Source organism: Vanacampus margaritifer, chromosome 7 (assembly GCF_051991255.1).
Source record: "Vanacampus margaritifer isolate UIUO_Vmar chromosome 7, RoL_Vmar_1.0, whole genome shotgun sequence".
NCBI lineage: Eukaryota > Metazoa > Chordata > Actinopteri > Syngnathiformes > Syngnathidae > Vanacampus > Vanacampus margaritifer.
The window spans coordinates 22,330,145-22,347,853 of NC_135438.1; the positions used below are offsets into that span (position 1 = coordinate 22,330,145).

At 39.4% G+C, this 17,709-nt stretch overlaps 1 long non-coding RNA gene across 1 annotated transcript; it reads left to right on the forward strand.

Annotated features, from left to right (window-relative positions):
* Window positions 1-1,526: 1,526 nt before the first annotated feature.
* LOC144055408 (uncharacterized) lies at window positions 1,527-17,488 on the forward strand. Its single transcript, XR_013294868.1, has 3 exons — window positions 1,527-1,787; window positions 15,139-15,237; window positions 16,641-17,488. It is a non-coding gene; the product is annotated as an uncharacterized LOC144055408 (long non-coding RNA).
* The last annotated feature ends 221 nt before the right edge of the window (window positions 17,489-17,709 follow it).

Below are 17,709 nucleotides of genomic sequence, written 5' to 3' on the forward strand. Positions count from 1 at the left end.
TGGACTCCCTGCTGTGAGAACAATAGGAAGACATTGTTTTGGAGTGAGATGATGTGATAAGAGGGAAAGTATAATTTTTCAAAGACTTCCAAACATCTTTACTGTGATTTTTCTGGAGCTCATGAGAGAGAAAAATTTGAGCATTAATTGAGCGATTGCTGATTTGAGTGAGTTGTACATTTTTTTAGTTTATTCTTCTGTTAGTAGAACAATGCAAATGAAATGTCAAGGAAGTCCTTTTTCGAGCTTTTCACATAGAGTGAGACAGAATCAAGTCGGAAGCAACTTAAACACCAGCCATTGTTTTTCTGGCTTTTCACGGGCCTGCTGTCTCGTGTGTGTCAAGATTGCACTCGGCTCACAACCGCTCTGGCCACACCTTACTCTCCTTGCCAACCTGCTGCCTATCCTAAATCTCCTGATTACTGATCAGTGAGCAATAGAGTGACACAGTACCGACACACTTCTAACACAGTTCAGTTTGCCCGGTGTGTTGAAATGCTTCATGAGGCCTCATGTACCCATCAATACTGATCACCTACCCAACTGTATACGTCATTCTTTCAAGGCCAGGGATGAGCAACTGGCAGGCCACGCCCACACTCCGAACGGCCCCTCGATTAAGTTTAAGAAAAAAAAGTGTGATATATTTCCTCTAATACAGTATTCACGATTCGGCACCTGTACATTTATTTATTTTCCCCACAAACATTTTTAAATGTTTTTCGGTTCTGACCCCCATTTTTCAAAGAAAATGCATATTGGACGGTCAGCATTTTTTAAAGACATTTTTGGATTTACGTAAAAAATAATTAAAAAAAATTCCAATGAATTTTTAAATGGGCTTGGCTCGGTCGCTATCCCATGTGAACTGGAACTGAATAGTTTTAGATTGTAATCACACCATCTACCACTTGAGGGCAGACTTGGCTTAGTAGCGCTTGCACTGGGTCTTACTGTATACTACCTTTACGACACAGTGAGTAGATCTAATAGTTTCTTGTGGATTTGGAATGACATGCAAGATAAACATAATACCTGAATATTTAGTAATATTACAATTTTGATTGTACAAAATGAGCACCTTGCACTTAATGTTAGTTTATAGTGCAACTATTCTTTATTATCCTTGAATCGTAATTTTTTTTCACTGGATCTTTTATACATGCACTGAGCATGAAATATATTAAGATACTGTAAGGTTCATTGGTTAATCACTTTAAAAACAGAATATTCCTATTTTAATTTCAATTTATGTTTTTTACATTTACACCCTGTACAGTATTTAAACAATAAAAAATAAAAATAAAATACCTTACCTTTTTTTGTTGTGGTGTGATGATGGATGCTGGATGATAAATGCTATGTTAATGCTTGCTTTAGTTCAGTGCTGAGTTTGTGTATTTTACATTGGGCAAATTGTTAGACTACTCAGCGGTCCTTGCGTGCGTTGTTTAACGTCAGGCACGTTGTTGAACAGCTAAGGGGGTCCTCGTGCCAGTATTTACGGAAGTAGTCAAGGTAGTTACAACGGCGCGATAATATCCTTCCTAATTCCACTGTGGTTCGTAGCACTGTATGTTTTGCTTTGCTGCCACTGGCACTGTTGTCTTTCTTTGGGCCCATGGCGAACAAAATTGTTGTGGAAAAATCTAAATGCACTCGCGAGTATGGAGCACCTCCAGGAGTATTCACGATCTGATTGGAAATGAGCAGTGCATCGTCTCAACTACCGCAACGTGAGCATTCGGCATTGCTCGGCTTCGTTCGGCTACCCTGTTTTCAAGGTACGTTCGGCTTAGCTTGCTTTATTTGGGTGTTCAAAAATTTGTTTAAACTCTGAGGCATTTTTTACTCAGATTTATTGGTTGAGGTCAGATTGTACGAGTTTCGAGACGTTCAAACTCTGAGGTTCCACTGTATTTAAAATGGCATTTTTGTCATACATCTAGTCAGAAACTGCATGGTCCAATGTGGGCCCTTTAGCGCTGATTTAAAAAAAAAAATATATATATATATATATATATTAATATTCTCTCGGTGAGCTTCAAAGGGTAGACAGTCACCTGAAAGTGTTTTCCAACAGTCTTTAAGGAGTTCCCAGAGGTAAGAATGACAAGAGTATGCAAAAAAGTAACCAAAACAAAGGACGGCTATTTTGAAGAATCTATAATATAAAACATGTATTCAGTTATTTCACCTTTTTTTGGTCAAATACATAACTCCACGTGTTCATTCTTAGTTTTGATGCCATCAGTGAGAATTTACAATGTGAATAGTCATGAGAATAAAGCAAATGCATTGAATAAGAAAGTGTGTCCAAACTTATTACCATTTTGTTTGTACTTTTTGTTTTTCTTTGTATTTGTTTTATTTTTGTTTGACCCTGCAACCAGTCTGCATTAAAAATGAGAATCTGTTCTCCGTTGCCTTACCTGAATGAATACAATTTTAAATACATAAAAATAAAATCCAAGATTGTTGACATTTTGTTTATTAAAGTAGTGTCATAAAACTGAGGAGGTGAAGTCAACTTGGAAATGGAGAACATTCGCGTGTGAAGAACATGGAGAAGCTGTCAGGGCAATATATAGTTCTCACATACGTACATATTTATTAGGAAACCTTCAGAAGGCCTCCACCATATAACTTCCAAATGGAGAAAATGAAGGTCATGAACTCATTCCAAGAACCTGAAGTGCAATGTTTTCAATTGCATAATCACCAATAAACCCACACTGCACTTAATTTTGCTTTTGCTGTTAGCCTCAGTTTAACTGAGAATGGTCTTATATTGAATTAATATAGAATGAAGCGAGATTCTTAAAGAAATGTTAATACCAGTATTTTGAGCGGAAACAACGTAAAAAGTAAATTCTGCCTGAGACGAAAAGGTCTCGCAAAAGACTCGATCACTGCTTTCAAACTGCTTGTTTCAAACCAACAAAGGCTGTGTGTGTCTACACTGACAGGCCTGATCCAGCTGGGCTTGACAGCAGAGCACACATGAAAGAAAGGCATGGAGGAATTGGAGTGGCGAGAGCAATAGGAAAAAAGCAAGGGATGAACAGAAACACACACTGGGCTCCCGCTGTTCACAGCAGCAGGTGCAAGAGAGAGGAGAGGGAGGCAATTGATGGAGGGGGGTCCAAGCAGATTTATTTAAAAGAGAAAAAGATTATGTGAGCTGGGTAGTCAGCCAGAGCCAGTGGGGGCAAGATATGCGTAGCATTTACTGAATGAAGTGGCCAAGAGATGAATTCCCAGCATGGGCTTCTATAAATGGGATCCCTGTTTGATTTTTCCATCATGAGGCTTTTCGTTACGATCGACTGAATTTGAGCTGTCTGATGATGTTTATACTACAAGAAGCCATAAACAGCAAGAACTGTCAGTTGCCACCACTTTGATGCCTAATAGAGGAAACGTCCTGATAAAGGCTAATGATCGTAAAGGCAAAAAAAAAAAAGTCCTTGATCAAAGTCATTGTGATGAGCTTTTCAACAGTCTCAGGACCAGTTCTAAGCATGCATACATGAGCAAGCCGGTAGAAATGTGACATCATGCATACGCATCACAAGCCTGGCACTACATGCATGCTTATATGTGTCACTAGTTAGACTTGTGTCAGCACTAGTTTGATTAAAGAGGCACAAGTTGCAGAAAATGGGTGACATGTCAGTGTTTTTGTACAAGTAGTACGACAAAGCGCATAACTAGTATGGCTGAATGTCCACCTAGTTCTGACAAAGACTGCACTAGTTAGGACACACTACTGTCTGATATCAAGGATATGGAATAAATGCTCAAAGGGCTTGCCATAACTGTCTGATATCAAGGATATGGAATAAATGCTCAAAGGGCTTGCCATACAAGCCAGCATATTGTTGCATGTTGTTGTTGATAAGTGTTTTCTCCGTGGTATTGGGTGATTAGGGGTGTTCACCAGCTAAGAAATTGCACTTCGTTAGGCCTTGGTAAGACCTGTTTGGCTATTGTGTCCCATCAGCGACAATTTAAAAAAAAAAAAAAGGCTCCTCCTGGTAAAGCTCTTATTGTTACTGACACTGGCACGCAAACTCTCTGACCACAAGGTGGCAATTCATTATGGGGAAACTGGAAATATTGACAACTATAAAAAAATAAGTGAAAAAATATATATATCTTCATCAAGCTGCTCACAAACATAATAAGTATATTATTAGATGGTCAATAGGCATCTTTGCAGTCCAAATAAAATCAACAAATAAATAAATAATCCCCCAAAAATTTCTCAAACAAGAAAATTAACAAGCATGATAAATAATGAGCAATTACGTATTTCTTGTAAAAACTTTTGGTGATTATCCTCAAACCAGCATGCAGAACATGGTTGGGCGGGGCTTTCTGAGTAGGTGTCTGGCACTCAGGTAATTTGTCCAAAGTCTGTCTGTGTTTTGCAGGAGGGACTTACATCTATTACTTGTGTGTGACTGAGAAACGCTTCCACTGACAGGCTCACAAGGAGCTTTACTACATCTTCAAATTGTACTACTTCAGCTGAGCTGAGTGAGGGAGGGAAATCTGGCTTCTTGTATCCTCATTTGTACAGTAAAGGAAAATTGGGTGTTTACTGACGGGTAGGTTTCACTGACACGTAGCATGGAGCGGGGCGGACAAGACTGAGTGCTGAAGGAAGCCTGTGTGGATGTGATTTGAGGGGTCAAGGCGTTTGTTTGAGGCGTTGTTCGTCCCCTCTTGCCTGCCTTGGACAGTTTAATTTACAATGGCACTTCAATGTAAGCTCAGGAGTGTATCTATAGTGTGTAGTTTCAAAATGATGCAACCGTGGGTGGTCTTAACTATCGAGTACTTTATATATATTGTACTCCTTCCAGTCTTCTTTAAGCAGGTAAAGTGCATGCTCTTTGGGGAGCTTGAATCAGCCAGCCTGAAACATTCCTCTTGTTTCTGTATCAACGGATATTATTTTTCTTGTTCTACCATTTGAAGTCCGTTACTTAGCATAATTTTTTTCTTCTTCTTCAGGGCATTCCTAATCATTTTATTGGTTATGAGAGATGTTCAAGCAATGGCTGTGATTGATTTTAATCTATTCTCTAAATACTGTACGTGTTTGAAAAACAATGTTGCCTCGCAAGACCCCGATAGTTTGACATGAACAAATATTCAGAATGTCATATGCAAACATTTATTAAATGCATAACTTTAATGCATTTAGTTATGTTTATTGCTTAAACACAAACTGTGCTACCTTTAATGTAACCATCCGCTGTCAGCTAAAGGATCATCTGTGGTCAAAATTAATAGTGTGATTAATCTGCATTAATACATGATTAATGTGATAATTTTAAAGCCAAAATCCTTTCCATAACTACTACACATGAAAATTATTAGGGGGAAAATCAATATTGCAATATATTGTTGTATATATGTATATATATGTATGTATATTTATATATATATATATATATATTGTTGTGCTCTCTGTTGCAATAAATATATTGATACACTTACGGCAGCATCGATATTTTATGACGGCACACCAGCGCAAGGCACATAATGGATTTACCCCGTCATTCAGACATGTCAATGAAGCTGGAAACATACTCAACTTAACACGGCGCCTACACCAAGGCTAACTTAAAAAATAAAGCTTTATCAAACAACACATTGATGCCAATGCAATTGCCTTGGTGGGCTTCAAGTCGGCCTGCGTGGCGACGTGACCGCCAGCTTGACTTCCTTTTTCGACGTATTGGCTTTACCGAAATGAAATTTTTGGGCCAAAACCGAAAATGAGAAATGCTTGGCCAAAAACCGAAATGTCAAAAAAAATGATGCAATTTTTTTATTATCATTGCATTTATTATAATTAATTAAAATTATAATATTATTGTAAAATATTTTGGCCTATTTCACACCAGCATTTTAACAAAGCACAATATAAATTGAAATGCGTCCACACTACAGACATCAGAGACATGTTGGCGAATGGTACATTAAACACCATACGAGGGGTGAGCAACTGAGCATTTTCTGGCCGTGCGGCGCGGATGACGTGATGTAGGTGCTTCCTTGCAGCATTTTTTTTTTTTGCTTGCATCATCACAACATCCTCTTTCGGCCATATTCTTTCGACTTTAATTTTATTTCTGGTGGCCAAATATTCAGTGCATCACTATTAGACACTATTGGCAAAGAAGAACACTTTCACTGTCACTTAAATTATGTTGTTATGTACCGAAAACCATATATATGGAACAGTTCACAAATTCCACAGTTCGGTTCTCGGTTTTGTGCTCATGGTTTTCGGTTCAATTTGGTATGCAGTTTTAGAAAAATGTATTATGTCTTGGAGTAAAAAAAGAAAGTGTATGTTATTCACAGTTATACACTTATTATTATTATTATTATTATTATTATTATTATTATTATTATTGTATTATCATTTACATTCTTCTATTTATGCCAGTGGCATATAGTGGCAGGCATAACAAATGCCTACCACTATATGTTATTTGTTAGGCATAACAAATAACAAATATATCAGCTTTGTGTTCAACTATACAAACCCAGATTTCACAGTTTACACTAACTACATTTGTGACTAAACTGAGTTAAGATCATTATTTCAGTATGAAATTTTTTTTTTTTTATTTGCTGGTTTACTGTGAGGTTTTTCTTATGCAAAATAAGTGCCTATTGGTTCCACAAGTTGGAAAACAACTCTCAGAACAAATTACAATTATACTATTATAATATAAAATTAATAAATATGTCATCAGCAAAAAAAGCTACTCATACATTTTGCATAACTTAAATGCCACATAGCTTGTGCAAAAAAAGAAGAAGCTACTCATAGCTTTTGCATAATTTAAATGCCACAAGTAGTTCTAACTATTGTAAACCACACATCCAGTATTCTACCACTTGTGCAAAAATACAACTCACAATAACATTTGTATAAGACAGAACTTCAAGATCAACAGCTTATAATAATCAGCACCACGTTTGATTGTAATTAAACTCTTAAATTTATTGCAAGAAAAACTAGCCTGTCACCTGACTCTGGCAAAAGACAAGCTCTGGTGCATGTCACAATGTTTCCCCGGTACTAAATACCCTTTCTGATGGAGCAAGGAGCACTTGTCGCTGGTATTGACAAGTACCTCTTTGCCAATTGAGTTTAGGAAAATGTGCCTCATTTAATTTCCACCACTGAAGGAGGTCTGAATCTGCATCAATTTCAGATGAACGTAAATATGCTGACAATTCACTCTTAACTTTATTTTCAAATGTCTCAGTGTGGGTAGTACTTTCAACCGCATCCTTTTGAAAGAAGCTGCCAAAGGTTTTCTTACGCTTTTCTTGGGGTTCAACAATTTCAACACTACTCTGACTCACTGATTAGTCCTCCTCAGCAGGAGTACCAGCAAGAAGCCCTCTGAAGTGCATGGAATAGAGTTCTGCAACAACTCTCTCTTTAAGGCTTTCGAGCTTGCTTGAATCAATGTATCTTGTACGGAATCTGGGATCTAACAGTGAGGCAATGTCAATCAGATCTTGTGTGGCCGGAACACTATATTTCCTGTTGAGATAGTCCAACATACCTGTTTTGATTTTTTTGTTAGCACAGTATCATCTTCAGCAGCCTTGAGCACACTCTTGTTAAACGGGTCTAGGGTTGGTTTTATGCAAGACATACTCACATATGTTTCTCCAGATAATGCATCAGTAAAGTCATGCAAAGACTTTATGGCCCTTTTCACAGACTCTAAAATGTCAATGTCCTGCCAGGTACGCACTAAGTGCCGTGTTTCCTTGTCTGCCCCCAATATTTGTCCAATTGCCTTCTCCTGCTCAAGAATGCGCTATCATCTTCTGACGGGACCCCCTTCGGGTAGGAGATTCAGAGATTAGCTGATGCTCGGGGAGACCAAATTCTAGTAGGTAGCGTAGCGTTTGGCCGAAGTAGCAAACAGGCGGTGATGTGTGAACCGCCTGCACGACTGTTTCAGGGTCCTGTGCGCCTTTTGATGACGTCACATACCGCAGCTTCGCTATAACAGCGTGACGTCATCAGAAAGCAGTCCAGCCACCGAATGAAGGACCCCAAAACAACGAGCGTAAGCAGACGTGAGCCGCTCAAGGGAGAGGAAGTGTATTTATTTATAAGCACCTCGATTTCACGATTTAGCTAATTTTCACATTGTGGTAATTTAAATGGACGAATTAACGGAATTAATTCGATTGACCGCCCAGCCCTATGATGAACATCATGCAAATCAACTTGCAATTGGGATTGGTTAGCTAGGATCCAATCATGAACCAGAATTGTTGACATAACCCATTACGCATTTTTATTGGTTTAGACAAGCAAATATGCCATGTTATATGTTATTCAAATATTATATGTCATTCAAATATTATAAATATATTATGCTGTTAAAGATAGCTAACTGACTGAACCAATGCTAACATCCTTGCTTGCAATCCCTTGAGCCAGAGTGTGCCTTTACAAAAAAAATCCAAACCCCCATAGTAGGAAACCTATGGCAAGCGGGGTGGTGGGGCATATCAAATTACAGTACATCAGTCTTGAGGAGAACTATCTTTCTTAAAGACTGGGTGTTGACAGACAGAAAGAGAAAGAGAATAGGCAAGAGGGGGTTAGGCGCACATCTCTGCGTTTGATGAGACAGAACAATATCCAAATCCCCAACCGCCTCGTATTTAAGTTACTGAGGACTCTAAAAAAGGGAAGTTCTTCCAAAGTCGCTCAGAAGCTTGCGCGCTTATAGGTGATGGGAGGGAATGGAGGGAGCAAGAAGTAGAGGGGCGGGAGGAAAGAAGATAATGTTTATGCATTAGATTTTCAAAGCCCTTTTCTCTGCAAGGAAATTCAGATTCAAAGGTGTATTTCTTGCAGGAAGATCTGAAGGATTCTTTCTCCCTGTTATTGCTTGAGTGACAAAGTCTCTGTAGCTTATCCAGGACTTTGTATGCACATGGTAACTGAGCGTGAGGAGGCCCTACATAGCAACACTTTATCCGCTAGGGCAAGTGAGTGGTGTGTAACTGTATATATAATATTTGATATTTCCTATCCTCCAACTACATATTTGACATCAAAGAGAAGAGTAACGGTGAATAGTAACACCTTGGCTGTGCAATCAAACGCTACTGTTAAGTCAATCACCTGGCCCCCCCACAAGCGTCAACTCTATGCACACAATTGAGTCTGAACTGCGTGTGCCCGTGCTTGTCGCTGCAAATTCAAACATGCTGGAACAATATTAGCTGAGACTTTTTCTGAGAGGAAGTTTGAACTTCACAACTTCAGAGGCAGAGCACTTTGAAAGAGCTGAAGGAGCAGAGATGAGAGTGTTAGGGTGTGGATGTGCACACTTGCGTCTAGATAGTTGCTGAGTGCAGCAGTCATACATACGTGTGATTAAAAATTCAAATGAGTGCCTTTAGAATCAATGCGAGGCTTTGAGGCTTCGTAATGAGGCTGATATATGAAGTTTAAACATTCCCATCTGCTGGAAGTGCCACCGTGGAAAAAGAGACAGAGAAAGGGAGGGAGGCAAAGAAAAAAGGAAAGATTTGTGGCTTTGATGCCGGGCTTTCACCGTGGGGCATGACTGCTTGGCTGGCTGTTAACTGAGATCCGGAGCCCATTCAGTTTGCAACCTTCCCGAAGATACCATTTTGTGCAGAAGTTCACCAAATTGTGTGCAATGTCAAGCAGAGGAAACACTGCAGTGGAAAGAGGTGGAGAAGAAAGAACAGAACGTGAACAAAGGTTTGAAAGGGGGAATAATGGAGGGGGAAATGGGCCCCATCAACAACAATTCGTAACAAGAAAAAGGAAAGGAAAGGAAAACAACAGTGGTTGTTCATGTGTATATCTGAAGTTTCATATTGATGCAAATATGCTATATTATGCTTTGAAATCCTGGGTTCACTATGTTGATCCACAGCAGAAATCTTTGCCTTAGACCATGCCACAGCAAAGAACAAATTTTCAGGGAAATTAGTGGAATATTATGTTGAAAATCAGGTATTATTATTATTATTAGTAGTAGTAGTAGTATAAATACTGAACTACTTTAAATCCACTTTCAAGCCACTTAAATTAAGTTTTAGCGTGAGGGTGTGCCAACAACACAATGACTATGTTTGCATGCAGTTAATATTCAGGTTAAAGTCAAAATTCCTGTTTCTGAAATATTCGGGATAATCCGTTTACAAGCATGAGCAGAATGAGTTACTCCATATATATGTTCATTGTGCTCAATTGGAAAAACCCGTTAGCGTGAGGCATGGACGTCAGTACATAAGTAGACATCATTTTCCGCTTTTCACTTTCTATGCTCAATAAAAAACATTGTTTATTTCATTCACTACGCTAAACCTAGTCGTCGGTTTCTTCCCTGCTCACTTACATACACGCAAAAATGTGTGTATAGATATACACACTGTGGCAATTTCGCGGTAGAGACAGAAAATATAGAGTTTCCTCGTTTTCCGCTCGGGTTAGGTTCCAAAAAATACCTGCAATAAATGAAATCGGCGAAGTAGTTAGCTTTATCTTTTACATTCTCAATGTTCAAACCTTAATTATTATTATTTTTTTAAATAGGTACATTACTGTAAAAAAAAAATGTGCGAAACAGCGAGACCAGGAAAAGTGAACCGCGTTAAAGCAAGGGAACACTATAATGTAGAAACGCCACAGAGAAATCATTGTATTCAAGCGAGGCTCGTTTAGCGACATATGAACAATATATGATCATGAATTCCAGTTACGAAAGGGGTAACAGGTTTTTGTGTGTTTACATGGTCTTTCAAAACCCAAATACTGCCAATATTCTGGTTTTAAATATTGCCTGCATGTAAACGTACAAAATTATACTGTGTCAAAAATCCTCCTTATATGTCTGAAATATGATCTTAAATAATCCTAATAAGTCACAATGCAGAGGCTCATCCGTCCATCCTTTTTCTGTACAGTTTATTCTCATTAGGGCCATGGGTGAACTTGAGCCCAACTTAACCTGGCAATAGCCAGATTGATAATGTGATTCACTCAAGGGTGTTCCACAATATCAATCTGGGACTGCTCCACTGGGATTTGCTTGGGAAAGGTGGGACATGCTATACAATACTTTGAGCCGATTGGGCTATGTGGCAACTTGTGCACGCCTACCCAACTTTTGTTTCAACCAATCACGGCAACGGATGTGAATATCGTCGTAGGAAAAAGAAAAGCATGACTATCTTCACCAGATAAAAATGCACTAAGTTCCTCCCGCTGTTCTTCAAAAAGGAAACTGTAAGTAATTATACAAAAACACAATTAATTGCAGCGTCCATGCATTCGTCCGCTGGTGTCGCCATGTTAGGTTTGTTTGTTTCCCACGGCTTTGCCACTTTCGTCGCACAGTGTTGCTTTGTGATTGGTCCGACCTAAAAAAGGTTGGTTGCGAACGGATCAGCGGGAGTAGTCCAAGATGGATTCTCATGGTGTTTGTGAACAAATACCGCAAGAATTTAGCTTGCTGGCAAGGTTAGCCCCAGCTGGCTTTGGACATGAAACGGATATACACGGGATTGATTGCCAGCCGATTGCAGGGTATAGACAAACAACCTCTTCAATGACTCTACCATGCATGTTATGAGAATGTAGGAGGAGGCCGACAAACGCCCCCTGACCGGTGCTTATGATTTCAATAATCTTAGGCAGGGGTCCCCAACCGCCGCCTGTAGCTGCAAACCAGACTGGAAACGAAATATTTTATTGAGTTGTTCAAAAAGGTGCTGTGAGTCGGTTTGCCTTGCTCACCTACAACTGTTGATCTAGAAATTTAGTTGTTTTAAAATTTGTGTATGAAGAATCAATCGTTGAGGAGGCTACACGACACAAGACTTGTCTAGCCTAAGAGAAAAAAAGTTACAAACATCTTCTAAAAAGTGTTCCTTCTATTTTTCACATTGAGCAGACATCTATTTTATTTTACAGCACGATAAGACTTGTGCTGCTTGCAATAGTAATGCTGGAGCTGCGAGCGCCTAGCGCTTGTCAGACTGACTCAGAGGTGCAAATTCCTACAGTTGTAGCAGATGGAAGAGGAACATTCGTTTTACCAGAGATTTTTGCCGTGGCGAAAGTGGATGGGATGGATTGTGGTCTTTATGAGACTGTGAGGGGGACGTGTCCCCCGCGCCCTCACTGCCAACTGCACTCAAATGTCAAAGTCATTGTACGTAGCTGCTAGGCTGATAACAACTCGTGTTACTAGTAGTACATTTCAATTTAAGATTGCTTGCACGCTGTGATATCTACAGAATCGATCAATAACGGCATTTGTTTTGCTTGAGCTCTCTGCACTCTATATGACCTTGGCTTTTGTTTACTGTGAGTGAGTGAGACTAAAATAAAAATGGAGCGACCAACTTATCGACAGCAAATGCAGCCCGGCGAACAACCTGGTAGTAGTAGTAGTCTCGTAGTATGACGTCATCTTTGATGATCTCGTGACCAAAGATATAGTAATAATAATTTCATTTATGTAAATTATGTTGTTGAATTTTAGTTTTGAAAGATAAATACAAAATTTAAAAAAATTGCAGCACAAACCAGCACTAACGCAGCACAAACAATTGACAACATTTTGGGTGCATTTCAAAGGAAACGGGGGACGACCATGGATGGATGACGTCATCATAAATTAAATATGCCATATCTATAAAACCGTCGCAGCTCAAACGAAAATTTTAACAGCATAAACCATCACTAACGCAGTACAAACGATTAACACTATTTCGGCTCCAATCTGAACTAAACGGGGGGCTGGATGATGTCATCACACAAAACTAAAATGTTTAATATCTATAAAACCGTCGCGGCACAGACGAAAATTTTAACTGCACAATCCAGCACAAATGTAGCACAAACAAATGGACCCATAACGGGTCCTTTTCTCAATAGATGGGCTGCTGGGTGAACTCTGGATGACCTAAAAAATAATTTATGATAACTGCAAAACAGTAATAGCACAAACGAAACTTGTTATGGCACAAACCAGCACAAACGCAGCACAAACGAAAGAGACTATTTCCATAAAATTTTGCGTGGGGTGGGGGGGGGGGCCAACATCTCGCACGTCCAAAACCCGTTGCCACTCCACTCTGCATGTGTCTGTACAATACATAAGGTATTTTTCACAATTAAAGTGTGCTTTGTCTTTTTATATGGCCTTCAAATGACATTCACAATTCTCAGGAAAAATCCATGCTTTCATGATTTGAAGCTAGCCTCCGCTGTCAGTGAATAACACCTTATTGGTGTTGTCACTGTATCGAAATAATGGCTGCCCCCTGGAATGGATAAAAACAGATGGATTTTTCTGCTTAATTAATATTCGACAAATGCAATATTAATCAGAATGCCACACTTACACATTTAACAAATTAATGTAATTCTTATTTTTTTACTTCGCCCAAGTCAGTGGCAAGATACATGTAAGGCCAGATTTGAGAGCATGTATCTTTCGGCGAATGCACAATGACGTGACGCCTCAGATAAGTGCACAGACTGAGCACTGATTGAAGCACGTTTACGTCTGCTGCGTGATGTGAGTACAGACAGTCTTTCTCATTCTGTGTGTGTGTGTGTGTCCTTTGCGTCATAAAGCATTCACCAAAAAACGCGGAAGCAGTCAGCGAAAGGTAGGCATCGTCATTGACGGAAATCGACAATTGACAGAAGTGCCCACCTCTGGTATCTGTCATGGAGGTGCATAAATGGTAGACTCAAGTCAATGGAAGAATGCACGCAACCAAAAAAAAAATGCACAACTGTGTGTTTCTTGTCCATAATATGCTCATGGGAGAAAATGGCACTTGGAAATAGTCTTGGTCCAGGATTAGAGACCTCATAGTTGGCTACAGCCATACACAAAAAAATACAATGCTATTGTTGATACTTTCAGCTCTTCCCTTCCTGACTTGTTTTGGTGCACTGGCTGGGATTGGTACATGTGCTATCTGCAAGAAAGGCCGCAGCATGCACTACTCTCTCAATTCCACAAAGAAACCTGACATACTGTATGTACAGTAAATAGATTGTGTGGCCTCCAAGGGAGTTCGACCGAAGGAAAATGATTTGTTGCTTACTTCAACTGCGAACTAAAATTACTTTTTCATGAGTTTATGCACACACACACACACACACACACACACACACACACACACACACACACACACACACACAGACTTATCTGAGGAAGCAGTGGGAGTCTTGTGCCACTTTGAACGTACCTACCATTAAAAGCCAGAAGAGAGTTTTGAAGAGGCCCATTGAAAGGGAACCTGTGCATTTATGATGTAAATGTATTTTTTTCCAACCCTTTCTTCTTCTTACCCTCTTTTTCTTTTGACAGCCTTTGAAATTTGTCACATGCTCATCCAATTTAAGTTAGAAAGACTACTTTGGCCCTTTTTTTCAGCGCTACAATGAAATATGATTTAAACTTAAAAGGATTTGGCTGAATATTTATGCTTGAGTTCCTTTAATGTGGTCATCACTGTTCCAACCACACCGCATGGTGGACTTTTAGGTAGGTCATTTTCTGTCAGATTTACTCTCATAACTGACTCATCAGGAAAGTAAAACAAGGCATCATGCAACATGCTGGCTTTCTACACCTTTTGTTGTATTTGGCCCTTGTACAGTAAATGCTCTGCATGCTTTTCACAATTGCTGATGTGATTTTTGACAACATGAGGATTTGTTTGATATGTTAAAATAAACAAGGCATAAGTCACGTAACAGTCGTTTATATATAGTAATAGACTGTCTGTAAAATATCACCATGTACAGAAGTCCTCTATATCGCCACCAGAGTACGTTGACACTCTCTAAACAAGTACATGTCACTTAAGATATGAGATACTTATTAGAGCTGATGTGTTTTCACTTGCAGACCACCTATAGGTTTAGAGAAGAGACAGACTTTGTGCTGTATTCACTTGCGCAAACAAGGATGCTGAGTTGTTGTGCCAGTCATTGGCAGTAGAGTCTAATAAAGCCAAAACCCTGCTGACTGCGCTCTCTCTGTTCCACAGCTCCTGCTGGTCGTCAGTCTCAACACTGTCGTAATTTACTGTCAGAGAACTCCTCAAACTGGCCACCACACAGAGTGCTGACGGGGGACCGCAGACAAGGTAGCAAAGATCACAGTCTCAAAGAATGAGGGAAATAATTCTTACTTTTTGCTGGAAAAAAAGAATAAAGGCTTAAAAATAATGGAAGAGGTGGAAACAAACGGACTGAAAACAAACAGCAGTTTGCCCAGCTTTGTTTGTTTGCCTCGTTGTTGTTTTTTCTGAGAAGTGGGAAAAGAAATGGGGGGGGGGGTATTGCAAGGCGGTTGTCAACAGTTGAAGCTCCAACCACACCTGGCGACGTGCGACTGGTCTTTGATCACTTGTCGAGTGAAATTCCACCAGTGGATTAGAGTGAGTGAGGGGGCAGCTGCAGGTGGGAGGGCTAGAGGAGTGACAAAGGAGGAAACGAGAGCGAGCATCATCTGAAACGTAGCTATATGCATAAGGTGCTCCAAATACATGTGCTGTGTCTGCGCCCTCGTGACTGTGGATAAGATTCTTGATCTACTTCTCCTAACTCTGTAATACAGAACAAATGTTTTGGAATTAAATGTGTTGCATAAGAAATTGTACTTTCTGTATTGACCTTATTGTGACAGAGCTTATGAGAATTATCTTTATTAAGTACAATTCAAATATGTTAAAACACGAAAGGAATTTGTGTAGATTGCCTACTACTTTCACAATAAAGACAGTACATATAAGTGGGCAAACTCTGTGCAACTACATTGTTCTACAAATTACAGAGCACTATTAACAATATAAACTGTACAATAGTGAAGTGTCAGTGAACAAATAAAATTGGATTGTGTAAATGATGCAAAATAACAGGGGTGCATGAACACTGAATACTAATAACTATAGTAGCAGTTCAGAGATGTTGGTAAAGAGTCATTATGAAATTATAAGATATAATCTGTTAATAGGGATGTAATATAAAAAAAAAAGCCCACCATAATGTGTCAAAACTCACGATATTGTAAGAAAATTTAAAAAACAAAAATAACTCATACTAGGGGAGAAAAAAGCACAATATTATGTTTTTGTACATAACGGCAGTGACAGAGAAATACGCTTGGCAATGTCTTTGTCATGCGCTCCTATTGGCTTAGTGGCGCAAAGCATCATGGTCTATGTAGTTCACAATGTTGTGTTTGGCTGAAGTGGGCCAAAAGTAATGTTTGTTTTTTACGAAGATGTTGAAAAATATTTGCTGGTATGACTGATTTATAGGAGTGATGACTGCCGCAGTGGTCAAAACATTCCTAATTAAAATTATACTGCCCAAATAACTAACCACCAGAGGATGCTAGAATTGCACTAATTGAATACAACTCCACCTTCTTAACGGATGTGCTGCTTCTAATAATCATGACATGACGGCGACAATATTGTGGCACTTTTAACATTGCGACATCACGATATTACCGTTATCGTTTCATCCCTACTTTAATGGCAAGGCGGACCATCAACTTGAAGTTGCCGCCATGGAGATAGCTGCTCTGACCAACCGGGCTGGATGTGGATGAGGACCCACTTCCCTGACAATGTCTTCTTGCTGTGCTTCAACTTCTTCAATGGACTTTCGCACTATTCTAGTTAATAATGTTTAATATCACAAACAATGTAAAATGTTGCCCATTCGGCATCCATTGCAGCCTGATCATCCTGGAACGGGGATTACCACATTTGCGGTCCCTTTTCAAGGTTTCTCATTTTTCACCTGATGATTTTTTGTTTTGTTTTTCCTTGCCCACTTGTGGTTCGATTATAGGTGTCAAACTTAGGTCCTCGAGGGCCGTAGTCCTGCAGGTTTTGGAGGTTTCCCTCTTCCAACACAAGCTGATTCCAATCAGTAGGATCGTTATCAGGTTTATGCAGAGCTTGCTGATGAGCTGAACATATATCAGCTGTGTTGGAGAACGGAAACATCTAAAAGCTGCAGGACTGCGGCCCTCCAGGACTGGAGTTTGACACCTATGGATTAGGAGATGTCGTTGATATTTATCAATTGTGGGCATGCGAAGCTTTTTGAGACTTGTATGATTAAGGGCTATATAAATAAACTTGACCTGACTTGAGTGAAGCTATTGAAATGTCTGCTGTGTTATGGTCCCTTGTTGTGTCCCTTGTTTGAAAGCAACAAATGGAGGAAAGGAGCTGGAAAAGGTGGTGTCCGAGGTGGGGTGACATATTTGAGAATTCTGTCCACTATGAAATTTTGCGTTGAAAATTAACATGGCTTTTGTGGCAAAACGAAGCGCACTATTTTGCAGTCATATCTAAACAGTTCAAGGTATCATAACGAGACTTTTCTTCGATTACACCACAATTTAGTGAAAAAACTGTGCATTATCGTTTAGTCATGCGCATACTCAGCAAGAACCAATTAATTGTAGGAATTTTCATTTTACTTAATTTCTTATGTAATCTTGTTAGGGATGTTTTGTGGCCAATAATGCTATCATGCTGCTAGTTGCATTGCATACAGTGCTGTTGCGAATCACTCACTAGCAGTTTCATGACCTA